Source organism: Crocuta crocuta, unplaced genomic scaffold, assembly GCF_008692635.1.
Source record: "Crocuta crocuta isolate KB4526 unplaced genomic scaffold, BGI_CrCroc_1.0 scaffold33, whole genome shotgun sequence".
In the NCBI taxonomy this organism is placed as follows: Eukaryota; Metazoa; Chordata; class Mammalia; order Carnivora; family Hyaenidae; genus Crocuta; species Crocuta crocuta.
In genome coordinates this window covers 1,216,468-1,237,663 of record NW_027529203.1, presented here as the reverse complement: position 1 = coordinate 1,237,663, position 21,196 = coordinate 1,216,468, and the positions used below count along the sequence as shown (strand labels likewise).

Below are 21,196 nucleotides of genomic sequence, written 5' to 3'. Positions count from 1 at the left end.
GCCAGGCTTGATCTCAAGAGCCAAGAGATCGTGTCTGAGCTGAAGTCAAGTGTCAGATGCTTAACTGACTGAGCCACCCAGGCACCCCAAAATATTGGGATTCTTAATTTGTTTCATTACCAGATGAAAAAAAACACTAAATAAAATAGTTTTTACTAGAGAAATCATACAATCATATACAAATAAAACTTTGTGAATCCAAACAAAAACAAATTTTTATGTAGAAAAAAAGCATTGAGAAATTTAAATTACATTGGCTATTTTAATTTGTTCAAAGATACCCTAAACATACACTCCAAAATACAATTTTACACATTTAATGTCAGGTATAATCCTAAAAACACACCTATAATCAAACTATACCATTAAGTAAGCGTTGCCATAATGAAATTGTGAGTAGCACTGGATGCCAGATATGCCTGGAAAGACTTTCTTAATTCTTCATCTTTTAAGTAGAGTATGGGCACTGGGGAAATAGTTATCTATCTTTTAGTCAGTCACCTAAACCATTGATTCAAAGGCACAGTATGGCAAGTAAGGATGTCTTAAGAATTTGTAAACGTTTTTGTGAAGTTTCAGTTCCATAAGCTTTTTAACTCATATAAAAGCATGATAGTTCTGATTTTAATTGTACATTGTGTTAAACAAAATATTATCTTAAGCTTTAACAAAGCATGGCAATTAGATTTTTAGACCTAGCACCCTAACAAAAGACTCTTGAGAATGAAATTAATATTAGAGAAATCCAGTATTTCTTGAATAAATCTTATGCTTTCATTCAACTTTCTTATCCTTATGAATTGAAAGCGAAGGAAGGGAGAAAGGAAGAAAAGAAGGAAATAAGACGTAGGATTGGTGGTTTTAATGGCTATTTTGAAGAAAATATTGAAAACAACAGCAGTTTACAGATTAAGGAGATAAAGTCAAGAAGGATACATTCCAAGACAAAAGGATACAAGTAAGGAAACATGGGATGGCTGAAGTTTCTGGTGTTTTTAATGTCTATTCGTCTATAGACATACATTCTTAATCCAAGAGTAGTTTGAATTTAAAAAAATTATGTTGTCATTACTAACTTACTGAAAATGTAAACAAATGGAAAGACTAAAAATTAAGCAGATTTAATGGGTAGAGGGCAAATTAAAAGGTTTAACCATCATCAGAATACAGAAGGTAATTGTCAACAGAGATTCTAAATGCCATGTTTAAATCTATTTTTGTCTCACAGGAAATACTATATTTAGGATGAGGAAAACTGCTGTGGATTCAGTTAAGTTAAAATTTTATTGAATTATTAATTTATTTCAGACATGAGTCTCTTTTATATACCCCTTGTTTGTTTAAAATACATTATAAGAGATCTTTATAGTTTTAGGCTGGAATTTTTTTTTCTTTGTGTAACCAGCAAATCCCAAAAGTCTGGATACATTCTCTATGTAGAGCTCTGAATTAAGACTTCACAGGCAGCTACAAACAGATTTATCAGACAAGGAACTGAATAAGTGGAAGTATTCCAGATCTCAATTCCTCATCTGAATTCAGAGTATGGGGAAAAGTACTTATTAGCCTACAATATTAGATGGCTATTTAAAGTGGCAGTGCCCCCCCCATTAATTTTAATGCCGTAATATATTATTTTATTTTTAATGTTTATTTATTTTTGAGAAAGAGAGCGTGCAAGCAGGAGAGAGGCAGAGAGAAAGGGGGACAGAGGGTCCAAAGCAGGCTTTGCACTGACAGCAGAGTCTGATGTGGAGCTTGAACTCAGGAACCTTGATATCATGATCTGAGCCGAAGTCAGATGATTAATGGACTGGGCCACCCAGGTACCCTGTACAATAATATTTTATATTCATTAGAAAATGCTCTGTTTTTATGACTGTGAAAAAAACTGCCTGTACATCTTGGCCTACCATGTATATGGAATAGAAATATTTGGTAGCATTTGTCAACAATCAGAGCAAAATACACACATACACACACTTAAGGGTGACAAAATTTTATTTTGCTCATGTATTATTTTCAATATGCTAAACAATATTTGAATCATTAATTTTAAAACCTCTGTGGCATAAAGGCAATGGTCACTATAATTTCTTATTATGGAACCTAAAGTTTACACATTTTTTTTCTTCCAGATGTATAGACACACCCACACCACACACACACACACACACACAACACATACAGATATATACATTGTGTGTACATTCATACACACAGAGACATTGTCTTGAACACTTTACCAGGAATTCAGCTGGATATAACAACAGAAGGAGCTGGTTTGGTATTCTTAACTTTGAACATGGAGCTTCATCTTCTAATGGGAAAGGGCAAAAAGAAGCCCTATTCAGGAAAACCATTAATTATCATGTTTCTACAAGGTGCTAGATATGGTGCTGGACAACATACACATTTTACCCTTGAACAATGAAGGGGTTAGAATTAGAGTTAGGTGACTCCTGCACAGTTGAAAATCTGTGCATAGGGAGACTGGGTGGCTTAGTTGGTTAAGCGTCCGACTTTCGCTTAGGTCATGATCTCGCGGTTCGTAGGTTCGAGCCCCGCGTCGGGCTCTGTGCTGACTGCCAGCTCAGAGCCTGGAGCCTGTTTCGGAGTCTGTAACTCCCTCTCTCTCTGACCCTCCCCTGCTCACGCTGTCTCTCTCTCCTAGAAATAAATAAAACATTAAAAAAAAAAATAAATAAATAAATAGAAAAAAAAAGAAAATCTGTGTATAATTTTTGACTTCCCAAAATTTAACTTATAGTCTCCTACTGATTGGAAACCTTACTGATAATATAAATGACAACATACACAGTCAATTAATCCATATTTCATATGTTACATGTATTATACACAGTATTCTTAAAATAAAGATGAAAAAAGGGTATGCTATTTAAAAAATCATAAGGAGAATCCATGGATAGCATTATGTTTACTGAAAAAATCTGCATATAAGTAAACCCACGTGGTTCAAACCCGTGTTGTTCAAGGATCAACTGTACATTTTTCATTGGTTATATTATTAAGATGCTGATAATTTAGGGGAAGATCATATAGGTCACTTTACAAATCTATTTGATTCTTTTGCATAACTAAGGCTACATCATTCCAATTACTTGTTAATTTATTTCCAAGTTTAGAAAATGTCACATCACTTATGGCAAGCTAGGCATTTATTGCGTTATATAAACTTTTCTCAATATCTTCTCATTATAGCTGTATGACTAATAAATGCCTAATAAAAATATTCTTGGCTCAGGTTATGTAATTTAGAGAAACACCAAAATATATATCTTTTTTGGAGACTCAGAATGAATATTTAAATTTTTAAAAAATCGGAGGAAAACTTTGTTTAAAAAATCAACATATGTATTTATTTAACATAAAGCTCACTCATATGTTTACCCTTCCTTTATTTTTTGAATAACATTTATAAGGACTATTCAAATTACCCATGATATAATCTCTTCCATGTTTAGGGACAGAGGCATTGCCGTATTTATTTCTAAGTAATCTAACATGTTGCATAATAGGTATAGATATTTGAAAATTGCCAATAATCCAAAGAAAAATGGTGAAGAGGTTTACTTCTTAAGGTTTCCTTTTAGTAGAAAGTCCATGATGCATACTTTTATCATATCAACCAAAATCAGAATATAGACTTTAGTGCCTTTCCTTGGAGAGAATGTAATTTAAACCAATATAAGTTCTTTTTAATCATTACACTTAAAACTGTGAAGTTTACCATTACATTTTATTACCTGATTTTTTTATGCTGCATTCTGACAGAAATATCTGGGATACAGTTTTATTTTGTTTTGCTTTTTGGTATACAGTTTTGACAAATGAATAATGTTGAGTAATCATTACTATACCGATAATACAAATATTTTAATTAGCCCACTAAATTTCCTTATGTGGTAAATTTGCAGTCACCCTACAATTACCAAGCCATTACCAACCCTTAATCTGCTTTCAGTTCTTATAATTGTGATAATTACAGAGTGTTCATGACAGAGATATACAGATTATATTTTGGAAAATATACATATGTATGTATACCTATGTAGAAGATGTGTATACATATATGTATTTTTGATCTTGCCTTTTCACTTAGAAAAATGCTGTGGCAATTCTTTCCAGTGGTGTATGAATGTATAACTTGCTACTTTTAATTGTTGAGTGGTATTCATTTGTCGATGAATTGCAGTTTAACTATTCACTAGACTAAGATAAAGATGAAAGACATTTGGATTGTTTCCATTTTGATGATTATGAATAAAACTACTATAAATTCTTGCTTTGTTTCCAATTTAGGGAGAGAGCATTCTATCACTAGTCATTCATCTTAATATTAGCTCTATATTTGTTTGTAGATATTCTTTACAATGTTAAGGAAGTTCCCTTTTATTATGAATAGATGTATTTTGTCACTTGTTTCATGTCTATTTATTGACATGCTCATATAGTTTTCTTTAGTCTGCTGATGTGACTGAATGAGTTTGAAATGTGGAATTATCGTTACATTCTCAGAATAATCCCTTTTTGTCATCTTTTCATATATTGCAGAATTCTATTTGCAATTCTTTTGCTGATAATGTTTGCATCTAAGTTCATGAGGAACACTAATTTGCAGCTTTATGTTCTTATAATGTGTTTTATTTTTATCTGAATATAATTGTGGCTTCACAAAATGTGTTTGTGTAGAATTGGTATACTCTTTCTTACACATTTTGTAGAATTCTCAGATGAAGCTATTCGGGCCAGGAGTGTTCTTTTCTAGAAGGCTACAACTATGAATTCAATTTCTTTAATAAATGCAATTCAAGCTTGCTTGGTTTCTCTCTCTTTCTCTATTTGTGGGTGAATATTATGTCTGTCAAGGAACTGACCATAGTATATAAATTATGTAATTTATAGGCATAAAATAGTTCATGATGTTTTCTTATTATCCTTTTATTACCTATGGAGTTTGTTATGATATTCCATCATTCATTTCTTAAGCAGCATTTTTGGGTCAGTTTGGCTAGAGATTAGCTATATTAATATTTTGTTTTATTGACATTCTATATTATTTTCCTGCTATTATCTTAATTATTTCTTTCTTCAATGGATTTAGGTTTAATTTCCTATCTTTTTTCTGATTTCTCAAAAAGGAAATGTATATGATTGATTCAAGGTCATTATTCTTTCTAATGTATTTAATATCATAAATTTTCCTGTAAGCACTGGATTGGCTACATCCCACACATTTTGATATTCTATGTTTCATTTTCATTCATTTGAAATATTGTCTAATTTTCCTTTTAATTTCCTTGAATCCATTCATTATTTAATAGTATGAATTTAATGTCAAATTATTTGGTGACATGTTTTAAGTTTATTTATTTTGAGAGAGAGACAGAGACACAGAGACACAGAGACTGAGAGAGTTTATGGGGGCAGAGAGAGGGAGAGAAAGAATCCCAAGTGGGCTCCATGCTGTCAGCTGTCAGAGGGGAGTTCCAAGAGGAGCTGATCCCAGGAACCCTGAGATCATGATGTCAGCTGAAAGCAAGAGTCAGATGTTTAACCAACTGAGCCAACCAGGTGCCCTTTGGTGACTTCTGTAGTTATCTCTGTTACTGATTTCCTCTTTAGTTATTTTATGGTGAATTTATTAACTTGAAACTTGTAATAAACATGTTATATCTAGGATATGGCCTTTGTTGATGAGTGTTCCAAGTGCCCTGGGAAAGAAAAGGTATGCTTCTGTTGTTGGATAGAGTTTTCCATTAATGTTAATTATATCATGCTGGTTAATAATAATAATAATAAATATCATGCTGGTTTTCAGATCCTCAGTACCTGTACTGCTTTTGTTCTACTGCAGAGTATTAAAACAAGACTGGTGAAGTCTTCAACTAAAATTGTTTGTCTATTGTGTCTCTCAGTTATGTGTTTACTTCATGTGTTCTGAGTCTTTATTATTATTAGGCTCACAAACATTTATTATTACAACTTTTTCTTTGTGAGTTTATATTTTTATAATTATGTAATATCCTTCTTTATACATGGGGATATCTCTTGATCTGAAATCTGCTTTTCTAATATTAACATAGGTACTCAGACTTCCTTTTATTAGTGTTTGGATATATTTTAAAAAATTTACTTTTCCACTTAAACCTGTCTTGATAATTAAAATATGTTTCATGTAGACAGCACATAATTGGGGACTGTCTGTCTTCAATTCTTATTTTGTTAATTACATTTAATATAATTCTGATTTGGTGGGGTATATTTTCATGTTTCCTATTTTATCTTTTATACCTATTTATCTCATCTGTCTTTAGGTCTCCTTGTTTCCCTTCCCTGCTTTTAAAAAGTTACTTAAATATTTTAGTATTCCATTTTCTTTTATATATAGTACTTACCTATATTTTCTTAGATTGAATATTTTAGTCCTTATTCTTGGAATTCAATGCCCATAGTTCACATGCTCTATCTACTTATCATTAATATTTTGCCATAAAAAGTATAATTTTGAAGACTTGCAAATATATGGATCCAGTAACCCAGAATTCCTCAACCAACTTTTGTTGTTCTACATAATCACATCTACATACATCAACCATACTAGATTATTTTATTTATTTATGCATGCATGTATGTAACAGTAAATATATTTATTTTGCTTTCAACAGCTATATTGTATATATTTTATAATATTTAAAATGGAAAACATTTTATATTTTCTTAGAGATTTACCACTTCTCTTACTCAAGAACCAGGTTTCTCAATGTTATAATTTTCCTCAAACTAGAAGAACTTTAGCACTTCTTTTAGCATAAGTTTCCTGGAAGCAAAGCCTCTCAGTTTTATATGCCTGGTAATGTCTTTAGTTTTACTTGAATTGAGGAATATTTTTATTGGTTATAAAAATTCACATTTATAGTACTTTTCCTGCAACATTTTAAACATAATGTTCCAGTATCTTCTGGATTCCATGGATTTTATTCAAATTCTTATTCTCATGTATTTAATGTGTTGTGCTTTTTTCTGAATACTTTGAAGATTTTTTGAATATATATTTGCCTTTCATCAGTTTATCATTTTGCTAGGCTTGGTTTTCTTTTCTTTTTTTTTTTTTTACTGTTTTTAAAAATGTTTTTTTATTTCTGAGAGAGAGAGAGAGAGAGAGACAGCATGAGCAGGGGAGGGTTAGAGAGAGAGGGAGATACAGAATCTGAAACAGGCTCCAGGTTCTGAGCTAGCTGTCAGCACAGAGCCCGACACGGGGCCAGAAAGCACAAACCATGAGATCATGACCTGAGCCAAAATTGGATGCTTAACCGACTGAGCTACCCAGGCGCCCCTAGGCATGGTTTTCTTTGCATTTAATTATGCTTAAAGTTAGCTGAGCTTCTTAATTGTATACATTTTTTCCAGTCACTACATTTCAAATATCTTGAGGATTACCTTTTCAAATATTTTTTCTGCACTAATTTCTTCCTTCTTTTCTTCTGAAATTTCAATTACATGAATATTAGACCTTTTAAAATTGGTCCTAAAAATACCTGAAACTTTATTCCATCTTTTAAATAATATATATATTTTTAATACCAGGTAATTTTAATTCATCTCACTCCCTGTCACCTGGACTTTTTCTTTGTGATTTCAGTTTTGCCACTGGGATCATCTTATTTTTTTTAATGTTTTATTTATTTCTGAGAGAGAGAGGCAGCATGAGCAGGGGAGGATCAGAGAGAGACAGACACAGAATCAGAAGCAGGCTCCAGGCTCTGAGCTAGCTGTCTGCACAGAGCCCGACGTGGGGCTTGAACCCACGAACTGTGAGATCATGACCTGAGCTGAAGCTGGACACTTAGCCGACTGAGCCACCCAGGTGTCCCAACAATTTAAAAATTTTAGTACAAAATTTCAAAATGATTCTTTTTTTATACTTTTTTTTTCTGATGAGAACTTCTATCTTTCCATTTTTTCAAGTGCATTTTCCTTCACTACAAAAAGCCTCATTCTAATATTTACTTTATCATTTTTGTTTGATAAATGTTCACATAAATGTTGGAATCTGTTGGCTGTCTTTTTCATTTTGGTATGGTTAAATTTTCCATCTTACTTGTTAGGTAACTTTGAATTGCAATTTTGAATAACATGGTACATAGTCTCTACTTTTAATTTTATTTATTTTTATTATGTTTACTTAATACATAATTTATGTATAATTTATTATATTTATTTTTATTATAAATCTCTGAAAATTCATTTGCTTATTGTTGTTATTGGTGCTATTTTACAAGCAATCAACATGGTTACTATTAGATCAGAATGTATACGTCTTTTATGTATGCTGGTTTGAATCTCAGTTCAATTCTCAAAGCCTTACTATATAACACTTTGAGTTTCTTGTGCATGTTCTTTTCATAAGTTAATCTGACATGTTGGTTACGGCATAAATTAGGTCTACATCTCAAAATTTCTGCAATGCTGCTCTGTGTCTTTTTATCATATGTACAGCTCAGGGGTTAGCCCTGGTTTTATGAGGATTCATACACATAATTACAAGATCCCATTCCTCAGAGAATTCTTCTCTCCATACTTTCCACACTGTTGTCTGCAGAGCTCGGTTTTTAAAGTTCTCCTGGCTGACCATAAAGATAAGGTTTTTATTATAGACTGTCATCTACCTCACTGCTTTTCTGTGCAGCTCTTAGACTGAGGACTGCTCCCCATGCAAAGCCACAAGACAACACAGAAAAAAACACACACAGTAATGAAGTTCATGCCTTTGTGGGCATCTTCCTTAAGTTTTGACTTCCTTTTCTATTCTATCTGTTTATTTTTCAAAGGTCTTTTATTGGCTCAAGTTGTTAAGTGGTTGCTTTCTGGGATTAGTTGTAATCAGTGGGAGGGCTAGATAGTAGTGAGTTTACTTTCTCATAATGAAGCATACCACAGTTATTAATTTTTATGTAGTCAAATATATCTGTTGTTTTACTCATGACTTTTGGGCTTGCTATTGCTTAAAAAGTCCTCAAAACTACTTTCTAAAAATGTATATTAAATTGGTTACTAGATTAGATGAATATATGTGAGCTTTCATCTAGTTCAAAAAAAAAGGCTTATACATTATATATACATAGTTTTTCAGATATGGGTTGTCGAGAAATGCATTTATATCGACAACTGAATATATGATCATTTTAAGTTATTTTAATGATATGAAAAACTATTGTTTTCCAGAAATACACTTTAATGTTTTTATCATAAGATAAAGTATGTGTGCATATAAAATGGATTTTTCAGAGCCTTTTAAATGGAAGTTACTTGTCCTAAAGTTCTTTATTTTTGTCTCATGTTTACAATTGAAGATTTTGTTATGAGCCCCTGTTTTTTTGTATGAATGTTACATAATTCAATTACAATCATAATACTAGGAAAGAGTTAATAATCATCCTAAAATATTTTTGACATCTTGAGGTGTCATAATTCTATAAGTCCACATGGTAATTACAAAATTACCAGCTGTCAGTATATGATTGCTGATACTTGTAATATTTTGTAATTACATAATTTGGCATGATTACAATTATAAAGAGTACATGGTAATTGACTAAAATTACTTTTTAGTTTTTCAGAAACACAAAACTCTCTTCTAAATAAAGACAAGGAACAAAATATGTAATTCCATCTGTGCAGGTATTAGAGGAAAATTCATATTTATGATACATTGTTCTTCAAAATGTGGGAAAATTAGATTTTTTTCCTTTATATGATATTTGTCAGTTAACATTATGTTATGATTAGGTGAGCCTAAGTGTAGTGAAATATGTAGACTATGATTATTCAACCTTTTGTTTTATGGAGGTAAGTTTGGTAACTACTGTGGCTTTTTTTCACTAATTTGATATTATTTGGCATCTTAGAAATATAACTGAACCAAAAAGAAAAAAATAGATAAAGGTAACATCACCACTCATATGGTACTAACATACCAACATATACCATTTATGGATTTTCTATTTCTCTCATGAAATTTAAAGTCTAATAATAAAAGAAATGAGCTTTTCTTTATAAATCCTACTCAACCTTCGCCTTATATGTTTGATAAAGCAGCTGGTATGCTTCAAAAATAATAAAAGTTCATTTGAAAAAGTACGTTGTACGCAAAGGTGACTGCATGATTCTGGCGTGCAGATTTATACAGAACAACAATAACAAAGATTTTTGGCCTCTCTAAATATTATTCACTTATCATTAAACAAACAAAAAACTATAGTATATAAATTTCATAGAATGTTTAGTTTTTTAGTCAAATCACAATTTCTCTTGATTATTGGTCATTTTTTTTTTTTTAAGATTCATTACAGCTGGTAGGACTAAACATTTCTCCAAATCTCTCCTGATCATCACCTCTGTGGATTCCTTATAAAAAGACATAAAACTGACATTTGTTGAGACCTCACCAGTATCAGACATGGCATTGAGTACTCAGCATTTCTTATCTCAGTGACTGTAACTTCTCATTATCCCCCTGTGATAATTCTGTTCTCTAACACATCACCTAAATACTACTCAAGATTCTACATGCATTTTTTTTTATCAAAACAGAGAGAGAAAGAGAGATTGATTTTGTATGAGATATTTAAAAAATATTTTTTAATTAATATCACTATTTACTTATTTTGTTGCTTAAGTCTAATTTTATAAATGTTATTCACTTTCCCAGAATATATCTGCTATGGTTTGAATGTTTGTGTCCTACCCATAACTCATATTGAAATCCTCATTACAAAGACAAAGGTAGGTGGTTAGGTCATGAGGGTAGAGGATTATGCTCTCATAAAAGAGACGGCTCAGAGCTTCCTTGCTCCTTTTGCTGTGTAAGGATACAATGAAAAGTCTGCAAGCTAAAGAGGGCCATTGCCAAATTGTGCAGTTACCCTGACCTTAGACCTCCAATTTCTAGAATGTGAGAAATTTCCATTGATTATAAACTACATAGTCTATGGTTTTTCATCATAGCAGCCCAAATGGACTAAGTTGATATCCTCATTTGATTTAACTTAAAAAAAAGTGCAATATATACAAGATGACTACAATGAATGGAACTGGATTGTCTTTGTTTTTAATAAATACTAGATACACATAACACTCAATTACCTGAACCTAGTGCTTTTTTTTCTATTTAGAAATAGATTTTTTAAATATGTCTTTGAGAGTCAGTCACAAAGAAGTTATTTTGTTCTGTTTGTATGTTATGATAGGTCTAACTAAGCCTAGACTACGTCCTGATCTGAGCAATGGGTTTGATTGCAAGGTTGATAAGTAGGTTATCATTTTACAGAGAGAATAGAAAATTGGTCAGAGAGAATAGTCATGTACTTATAATCATTTGAAATTGCTCACTAATTTTTTAAATACTCATTTTAACTGTGGGAAGCATTTTTTGAATTCCCCACTCTGAAGTAAATTTTCAAATGTGGTGCTAGAAAATAATTATATTTAAATTATGAATATAAAAATTTCTGCTCATGTACACACACACACACACACACACACACACAAAGGATGCTATGAGGGGACATCTTAATGCGTTAAGATGAAAGGTAGCTGAGAATAAAATCTGAGATAAGGAAGACAGGTGGGGGGCCATGGCCTAGATGGGTGATGGCTATTAAGGAAGGGACTTGTGATGAGCAGTGGGTATTGTATGTTAAGTGATGAATTACTGATTTATATACCTGAAACCAATATTTCAGTGTATGTTAACTAAATAGAATTTAAATAATTTCTTTTAAATCTAATACAACATATACTTTTCTTGGGGTATCTGGGTGGCTCTGTCAGTTAAGCATCCGACATTGGCTGAGATCATGATTTTGTGGTTCATGAGTTTGAGTCCCACATCAGGCTCTGGGCTGACAGCTCAGAAGCTGGAGCCTGCTTCAGATTCTGTGTCTTTCTCCCTCTCTGTCCCTCCCCTGCTTGTACTCTTTCTCTCTCTCAAAAATAAATACACATTAAAAAAAAAATAAATTTTTCTTTGTTTTAATTTAATTTTTATAATGTTAAATACACAGTCTTTTGACCTTCAAAGTTTTACATTATGGCTAGTATAGTTATTTCTAAAGTTTTCAGGGTTTACTTCAAATATAACAAATTAATGATGATTTAGAATATTAATAAATGACAGAAAATGGAATTGTGGAAATCATTTTTGTTTTCCCTCAAATTGCTCAATTAAAAATAGCAAAAAAGTTAGTGAATTAACTTCAAATAGTACCTTAAATTAGTATGCCAAGTTACTCCTCTGACCTGAGCACATTATATCTGAAATATTTTGGATATGAGATTTCAAATGTCCCAGGAACTCTAAAGAATTGTGGAGAATAGGAATGGAGAATAAAGAGTGAAGATATATATACTCATGTGATTTGGATTTTCTGCAAAGTTTTTTATATTTAAAAACAAGATTGAGGCTTTTGTTTTAGAAACATGTAATGGATGTACTTTTTCCTATTCCTTTGCTAAGTACAATTAAAAACCCTGGACATTATATATAAAACAAACATAAGAAGGGAGAAATTTAAGTGAAAATAAAAAAGCAGACCTCCTAAGAATATCAGGAACTGAGGAATAAGATGATAAATTCCATGTGTGTGTGTGTGTGTGTGTGTGTGTGTGTGTGTGTGTGTGTTTCTTCTTTTCTTTATATATCCCAGACTTGGAGCTGAAGAAACTGTCAACCTGAAAATACCTACAGTCACAGACAAAATAAGCACTATCAACTGAAGTCAAAATAAGCAGTAACAAAAAGGTGCTCTCTCTACAAAATGACCAGGAAAGGGAAATCTTAGCAAGACAGAAAACTTTTAGAAAACATTTGCCTTAAATCAGATAAATACCACAGAAAAACTGTGACCCCCGACCCAACCACATCAACAAAGGCCAAGTGGGAAGCCTAGGTATCCACTCTTATAAGACTGTGATGAAATGCCTGACCATCTCACTAGGGTAGTGTTAGATAAGACCAAACAAGAAGCCAGAACTTTCATCTCCACCAGCTGGCAACAAGGACTCACCTGTGGTGTCTCTGGGACCCACAATGGAAGCCTGAAACCCACAGTCAGGACTTTCACCATTTCCCAGCGCTAATGAGAAGAACTGCATTATAGTGTAGTTGGAGACTATATGTGGAATCAAACTCCAATCTCTACTTACCAGTAATCAGGAGCCCTATACCTAGGAATCATGTAGGCCAAATGGGGAACCTACAATCTGTGTCTATCTCACAGGGATGATGTGGCATCTCCACTTCTAATATTGGAATGATACCAGTAAAAGTCAGCTAGAAGAGAAAGTTTAAGTAAGATCCAGAATCCCATAACATAATATACAAATGTCTGTGTTTCAATAAATAAAAATCACTATTGTACTAAGAACCAAGAAGTCTCAAAATCAATTCAAAACATCAAACAATAGATGACAGAGATGGTAGAATATCTGACAAATATTTTTAAAGGGTTATAATAAAAATACTTCAACAAATAATTATGAGCACATTAGAAACAACAAACAAAAAATTGGCAGTAAGTCAAAAAGTCTTAAAAAGGAAATAGAAAATATAAAGTAGAATCAAATGGGAAGTTTTGGTCTCAAAAATACGAAAGAAATAAAAAGTCTGTTGAACAGATTCAACAGCACAATACAGGCAATAGAAGAAGAATAAGTAAACTGGTAGATTAAAAAAATTGATATTACTCAATCTAAATGACAAAGAAGAAGTAGACCAGAAATGAAATGAACAAGACCTATGAGACTGTAACAAATGATCCAATATGTGCTTCACTGAAATCACAGAAGCAAAGGGAAACAGAGGGTGGAGCTGAAAAAGTACTCAAAGATATGATGACTGGAATTTCCCATATTTAGTAAGGACATAATTACTTTGGGGCGCCTAGGTGGCTTAGTTGGTTAAGCGTCTGACTTCAGCTCAGGTCATGATCTTACAGTTTGAGGGTTTGAGCCCCGTATCGGGCTTTGTGCTGACAACTAGCTCAGAGCCTGGAGCCTGCTTCTGATTCTGTGTCTCCCTCTCTCTCTGATCCTTCCCTACTCACGCTGGCTCTCTCTGTCAAAAAAATAAATAAAACATTAAAAAAAATTAAAACCACTTATTACGTGGTGGGTAATGTGTAATATTGTAAGGGTAATTCAAGAAGTGATTACATCTCAAATCCATAATCCATTTCAACACACCACATAAGTGACTATCTGGAAATTAAAGACAAATAAAAGTATGGGAGAAAAAAGAAAACAGAGAAAAATGACACATATAAAGTAGAAATGTCAGCAACTTTTCTTGTAAGAATCAATGGAGACCAGAGAGAAGGACATAATATTATCAAAGTACTTAATGAAAAGAAATGCCAGTTCAGAAGTTATAGCTAGTAAAAATATCCTTCTGCAATGAAGGGGAAAAACAAATATTTTCAGAAAGAGAAAATAAAGAGAATTTGTCCCCAACTGAATTATCCCAAAAACACTAACTAAATGAAATTCTTCCAAAAAGAAAAGAAATAATAAAGGAAGGAACTTTAGAACATCAGGAAGGGAGAATGAATATGGGTAGGAAAACCATATTCAGGAAAACCTTTTGAGGTTTATAAATTATATTTTATGGTTGAAACAGAAACTATAGCACTGTCAAAAATGGTTCTAAGTGTATGTAGGGGAAATATTTGACAATTGTATTTTAAACTAGAGAAGATAAATATGCAAAAAGCATTTTTATACTTGACTTTAAAAAATAACAGGACACTGTGATAAATATTGTATATATAACACAATATCTAGAGTAACCGATAACAAAGCTATACAAAGAAATACACTAAAATTGCTTCAGATAAATGAAAATAAGGTTCTGAAATATGTTCAAATAACCACATAAAGGTAAAAAAATAGAGAATTTAAAACATAGAGAGAACCAAAAATAAATTAGAATATTTTAGTCTTAATATAACAATGATTACAATAGCTACAAATGGTATCTCAAAATGCAGATTAGCAGAGTATATTAAAAATATGACCCAACTCTATGCTGTCTATAAAAATAACTCACTTCTGGGGTACCTAAGTGGCTCATCTGATTCTTGGTTTCAGTTCAGGTCATGATCTCACAGGTTGTGAGTTTGAGCCCCTCATCAGGCTCTGTGCTGACAGTGAGGAGAATGTTTGGGATTCTCTCTCTCCATCTCTCTCTGCTCCTCCTCTGCTTGTATTCTCTCTATCTCAAAGTAAAAATAAAATAAAATAAAATAAACTTCAAAAAAATCAACTTGCTTCAAATATAACAATATAGGTGGTTTTAAAGTAAAAGGATTGAAAAGAGTATCAAGTAAATATTAATCAAGTAAAAGGAGATCTATATTAATATAATGTGAAGTAGAATCCAGAGTAAAGAATATTATCAGATGGGGTATAGTACATATGAAAAAAATGGTTTATCAGGGAAACCTAAATATTTTCAAGGAAGACACAAATATCCAACAGGTACATAAAAAAGGTGCTCGGAATCACTAATCATCAGGGTGCAAATGCAAATCAAAGCCACAGGGAGATATCATCTCACTCTTGGTAGGATGACTATTATCAAAAAGACAAGAAATAACAAATGGTAAGAGTGTATAGGTAAAGGGATCATTACAACCTGTTGGTGGAAATGTAAATTGGTGTAGCCATTATTAAAACAATATGTAGTTTCAAGAGATTAAAACTGGATCTACATGACCCATCAATCCCACAACTGGGTAAATATCCAAAAAAAATAAAATCACTACCTCAAAGGGATCCCTGCACTGCTGTGTTCATTGGAGCATTATTTACAATAGCTTAGATATGGAAAAAACCCTAAATTTCCATCAACATTAAATGAATAAAGAAAATGTGACATATATATATGATTAATATTCCACTGTATGTATATATATACAATAGAATATTATTTAGCCATTTTTATGGAAATCCTGCCATTTGTGATATTATGAGTGAATTTGAAGGATATCATAGTAAATAAAATAAGTCTGACAGAGAAAGACAAGTACTGTATGATCTCATCTATTTGTAGAATAAAAACTGTGGAACTCATAAAAACAGGCAGCAGAGTGGTCTTTACCAGGGAAGGGTGGAAAATGGGGAGGTGTTAGTCAAAGATACAAACTTGCATTTCTAAAATGAGTAAGGTCTGAGGATCTAACGTACCACACGATGACTATAGTTAATCATACTGTATTGTATACTTGAAATTTATTTAAAAAATATATCTTAAATTTTCTCACAAATTCAGGGGATTGGAGTAATGATTATGTGAGGTGAATGATGTGTTAATTAGCTTGATTGTGAGAATCATTGCATAAGACATATATATACCAATATCACATGTACATTTCAAATGTATGCAGTTTTTGTCCATTAAGCCTCATTAAGCTGGGGAGAAAAAACAGTAATTCTAATATGAATGCACTAAAATGTATAGCTGCAAAATATGTAAAACAAAAAACTAATAGAACCAAGAGGAAAAATAGACAAGTTCACAATTAGAGTTGAGAGAATCTAGCACTCCACTTACTCACTTCCCCAAAACAATTGGTAGAACAACTTGACAAAGAAACTGTAAGAATATAGAAGAGCTCAATAATACCATCAAGCAAAAAGATGGAATCAACAGTCATAGGAAAGTCTCGCAAGCCTTGGTAAATAAACAACAAAATCCTAAATAAACTATGAGTGAAAAATAGTCCATGAAATACACATATAAATACAAACGCACACATTTGAATGGAAATAAAAACTACACCCAATTTGTAGGACGCAACTAAAGCAGAGCTGACAGGGTGGTTTTTAGTACTAAATGTGGATATTAGAAAACATGAAGTGTCAAATTAATAATCTAAACTTTTACCGTAAGTATCTGAAAAAGAAAGAAGCAATAAATCCAAAGCTGTAGACAAAGAAAATAATAAAGATAAAAGCAGATTATCAATGAAATTGTAAACAGGAAAACAATAGAGAATATCAAGTAAACAAAGAATTAATTCTTTGCAAAGGTAAAGGAAATTGACAAACTTCTAGCTAGGGTGACAAAGTGAAAGAGAAAGAACACACAAATTACCAATGATAAAGAATGACAAATGGCTTACCACTTCCTTTAACACATTAAGAATAATTTGGGAATATCAAAAACAACTTTGCATACATACATTAATAACTTTGATGAAATAAATTTCTAGGAAAAAACCCCAACCTACCGCACCTCCCCTAATATAAAATAAATCATTTGAATAGGTCTATAACTATTAAGAAAATCCAATTCATGATTTTAAAATACCCAAAAGAGAAATCTTCAGACCCATTGATTTTACTGGAATTCCACCAAATGTTTAAAGAATTAACACCAGTTTTATACCATCTCTTTCAGAAAATAGAAGACAAGAGATAATTTCTCAGTTCATTTTCTAAAGCTGTTCTTACATCAAAACCAGATAAAATAAATTAAAAAAAAAAGAAAACCACTGATCAATATCCTTAACTAACAAAAATCCTTAACAAAATGTTAGCAGATACAATTCAATAATATATAAAAACAATTATACAATAGGAGAAAATACAGTTTATTCCAGAAATGCAAGAATAATGGTTATATAGTCAAAAATCAGTCAGTGCAAGCCACATCCACCATATTAATAGGCTAAAGGAAAAAAAATTACATTATCTAATCAATTGATGTAGAAAAAAAATTTGACAGAATTCATTGTCCATTTATGATAAAGTGTCTCAGAAAAAGAGTAATAGAGGGAACATTGAAAATATACAAGTAATATTATGCCTAATTATTAAACACTGAATGCAAAATTGTTTTCCCACCCTTCTTATTTAATATAGTCCTAGAAGTTACAACAATCTAATAGAGCAAGAAAGAGAAAATAAAAAACACAGGTCAGAAAAAAAAAGAAAAAAAATGTTCCTTTTTGCATTATTCTGTGCAGAACATCTCAACGAACATATGAAAATAAAGAGTAAAAAAAAACCGTCTTAGAACTAATAATTGATTTTAGTAAGTCCAAATGATAGCAACATAGAGGAATCTAGAGAGTATAATGCTAGAGAAAAAGCCAGTCAGAGAAAGACGAATACCATAAGATTTTACTCATATGAGGAATTTAGGAAACAAAACCATCACCAACAACAAAGGGGGTGTGGCATGAAAGGAAAACAAATACAGACTTAACTGTAGAGAACAAACTGTTAGTTACCAAGGGGAGGTGGGTGGGGGACGGGTGGGTGAAATAGGTAAAGGGGATAGAGTATACTTATCTTGATGAGTACTGAGTATTATATGGAATTGTTGACTCACACATTGTACATGTGAAACTAATATAAGAATGTATGTTAGCTGCACTGGAATTAAAAAAAAAAGAAAGATATAAAATAAATTTGCAAAAGACAATGGTATTCTTATATACCACTAATAAACATGTGGATACCAAAATTAAAAATTTAGTGCCATTCACAATCTCTCTAAAAATGAAACATTTAAATACAAATTTAATAAAGCATGTATAAGACTTATATTTTGAAAATTATGTAACACTGATCAAAGAATTCAAATAACGTCTAAATACATGGAGAGATATACTGTGTTCATAGATTGGAAGACTATTTTGAAGTAGTAAAGGTATAATTCTTCATAAATTGATATACAGGAATAATGCAGCATCTATCAAAATCTCAGCAAGACTGTTTGTAGATAGAGATAGGATTATTCTTAAATTTATATGGAAAGGCAATGGAACTTGAATAGCTAAAACAAATTTGAAAAATGAAAACCTATAAAATAGAAGTAAAGTATTTACCTAATTTCAAGGTTTATTATAAAGCTACAGTAATTAATATTGTGTGGTAGTGATGAAGGTATGGATGCATAGGTCAGTGGTCAGAAGCGGACTTATGCATATATGCCCCTCTGATTTTTTGCAGAGGTGTACAATCAATTAAGTGGATGTACAATCATTTTCCACAAATGATCCTGAAACAATTAGCCATCTATAAGTAAACAAACAAAAAATCTTTGATATACGTTTCAGATTTTTAAACTAAACACTTTACATCTCATCTTTAAGATCTATATAGTTAGATCTAAGATCTAATTAGACAATTAGACATTAAAAGCATGATCTGACAAAGAAAAAATAATAAGAATCATCAAAATTAAAAACTTTTGTTTTGTTAAAGACTGCTAAGAAAATAAAAAAAAAGACAAGACAATGTATACTGGGTGAAAATATTTACAAGCCATATACACAAAAAATGACTAGTTTATATAAAAGAAGAAAGGATTCTCAGGACTAAAGAATGAAAGAAAATCAATTAGAATACGGGAAATAACATAAACAGACATTTAAGTGAAAAGAGGATACAGATGGCGAATAAGCACATGAAAATATGTTAAATATCACTATCTGTCAGCCAAATGCAAATTCAAACCACAAGAAGAAGTCAGGACACACCTATAAGAATGGAAGGCTAAAATAAAAAATTGTGACAAAACCAAATACTGACAAGGATGTGGATGAATAGGATCACTTATATATTAGTAACTGGAATTTAAAATAGTTATAGTTCCTGTGGAAGACTATTCGACATGTTTTTTAACAAAATTGCACATGCATGTGCCATACAAACCTACAAAAGTACTTCTGCGCATATATCCCAGAGACATGAAGACTTATGTTCACATAAAAACACATTCGTGAATGTTTATAGCAACTTTATGCATAATAGCTCAGACTGGAAATGTTCCAGATGTCCTTCAATGGATGAATGGTTAAACAAACTGGTGTATCCATATTACAGAATAATGTTCAGAAAAAAAAAAAATGGAGGAAATGATTGATATTCACAACTGCACTGAGTAATGAAAGTCAATCCCAAAAGGTTACATATTTTACAGCTTCATTTATATAATATTGAAATGACAAAATTATGGGAATGGAGATCAGATTAGTACTTCCCAGCACTTACTAACGAAATGGGAGCAGGAGGGAAGAGGATGTGGTTGTAAAAAGGCAATATGAGGAATTCTTGTGGTGATGACAATGTTATGTGTCATCACTTTGTCAATGTTCACATCTTGCATGTGATATTGCAGTAAAGTTTGTAGGATGTTACCACTTGGGGAAACTGAGTAAAGAGTGTAAGGCATCTCTGTATTACTTCATATAAGTATGCAAATCTATATTTTATCAAAATAAGAAGTGTAATTTTAAAAAAGGGATGTCAGGGCACCTGATTGGCTCAGTCAGTTAAGCATCCGACCTCGGCTCAGGTCACAGTCTCGAGGTATATGAGTTTGAGCCCCGCATCAGGCTCTGTGCTGACAGCTCAGAGCTCGGACTTGCTTCAAGTTTGGTCTCCATCTCTCTGCCCCTCACACCCCTCAGTATAAACATTTTTTTAAAATTAAAAAAAAATGAAAGGGATGTCAGGTAACGTACTTCTAAACTTGATTTTTATCCTATACAAGATTATAGATTTATTTAAGTAGGATATATATAATAGAGAGTGAGAGAAAGAGTCAGTGAAATCAAATATAAGGAGAACTATAGATGAAAAATAGGTTAGTCCCTAGTGTTTTTTAAGTTAAAATTATATTAAATTAAATATTTCTGAAACACTTATGTGTATATCCTATTCCTGTGTGATTGTTTTGTTCAACACTGTTTATTTTGAGATATATTTTTTATTCATGTTTACTTAATATAATGTAATATACACATATACTCCATCAATGAATATTTATTTTTTAACTTGTACATTACATTCTTGTTATAAATATTCTCGTACATATCTCCTGCTATGTTAATTTTCTTTGATATACTTTGGTTTCGAAATATTTCTTATTTCAGATCTACATTCCTACCATCACTCTTGCCAACAGGTTTAAATATTGAGAAATCTCTGATTCATATTAAATACTGTGTTTTTCCAACAACATTAATATGAACGCTTTATACTTCTCAGATCAGTAATTTCTTCTTAGTGATATTCTGTTTACTATAGGCCTCATTTTAGTTTCTCCTTTTCCTTTCCATGAGTCATGGCCCTATCCTATTGTTGATGAATTAAATGG

The 21,196-nt window shown here is 31.8% G+C and overlaps 1 protein-coding gene across 5 annotated transcripts in view; it reads right to left on the bottom strand.

The window, feature by feature from the left end:
• Window positions 1-21,196, bottom strand: part of LOC144226839 (uncharacterized) — a 394,135-nt gene that overhangs the window by 245,252 nt on the left and 127,687 nt on the right. Inside the window, exon 4 of one of the 5 annotated variants that reach the window (XR_013333759.1) lies at window positions 1,970-2,670. The exons of 3 other annotated variants lie outside the window; for them this stretch is intronic. The gene's annotated coding sequence lies outside the window, so the exon portion shown is untranslated. Of the gene's footprint in view, window positions 1-1,969; window positions 2,671-21,196 lie in introns of those variants that run through there. One more of the 5 variants, XR_013333756.1, reaches the window with a different exon arrangement.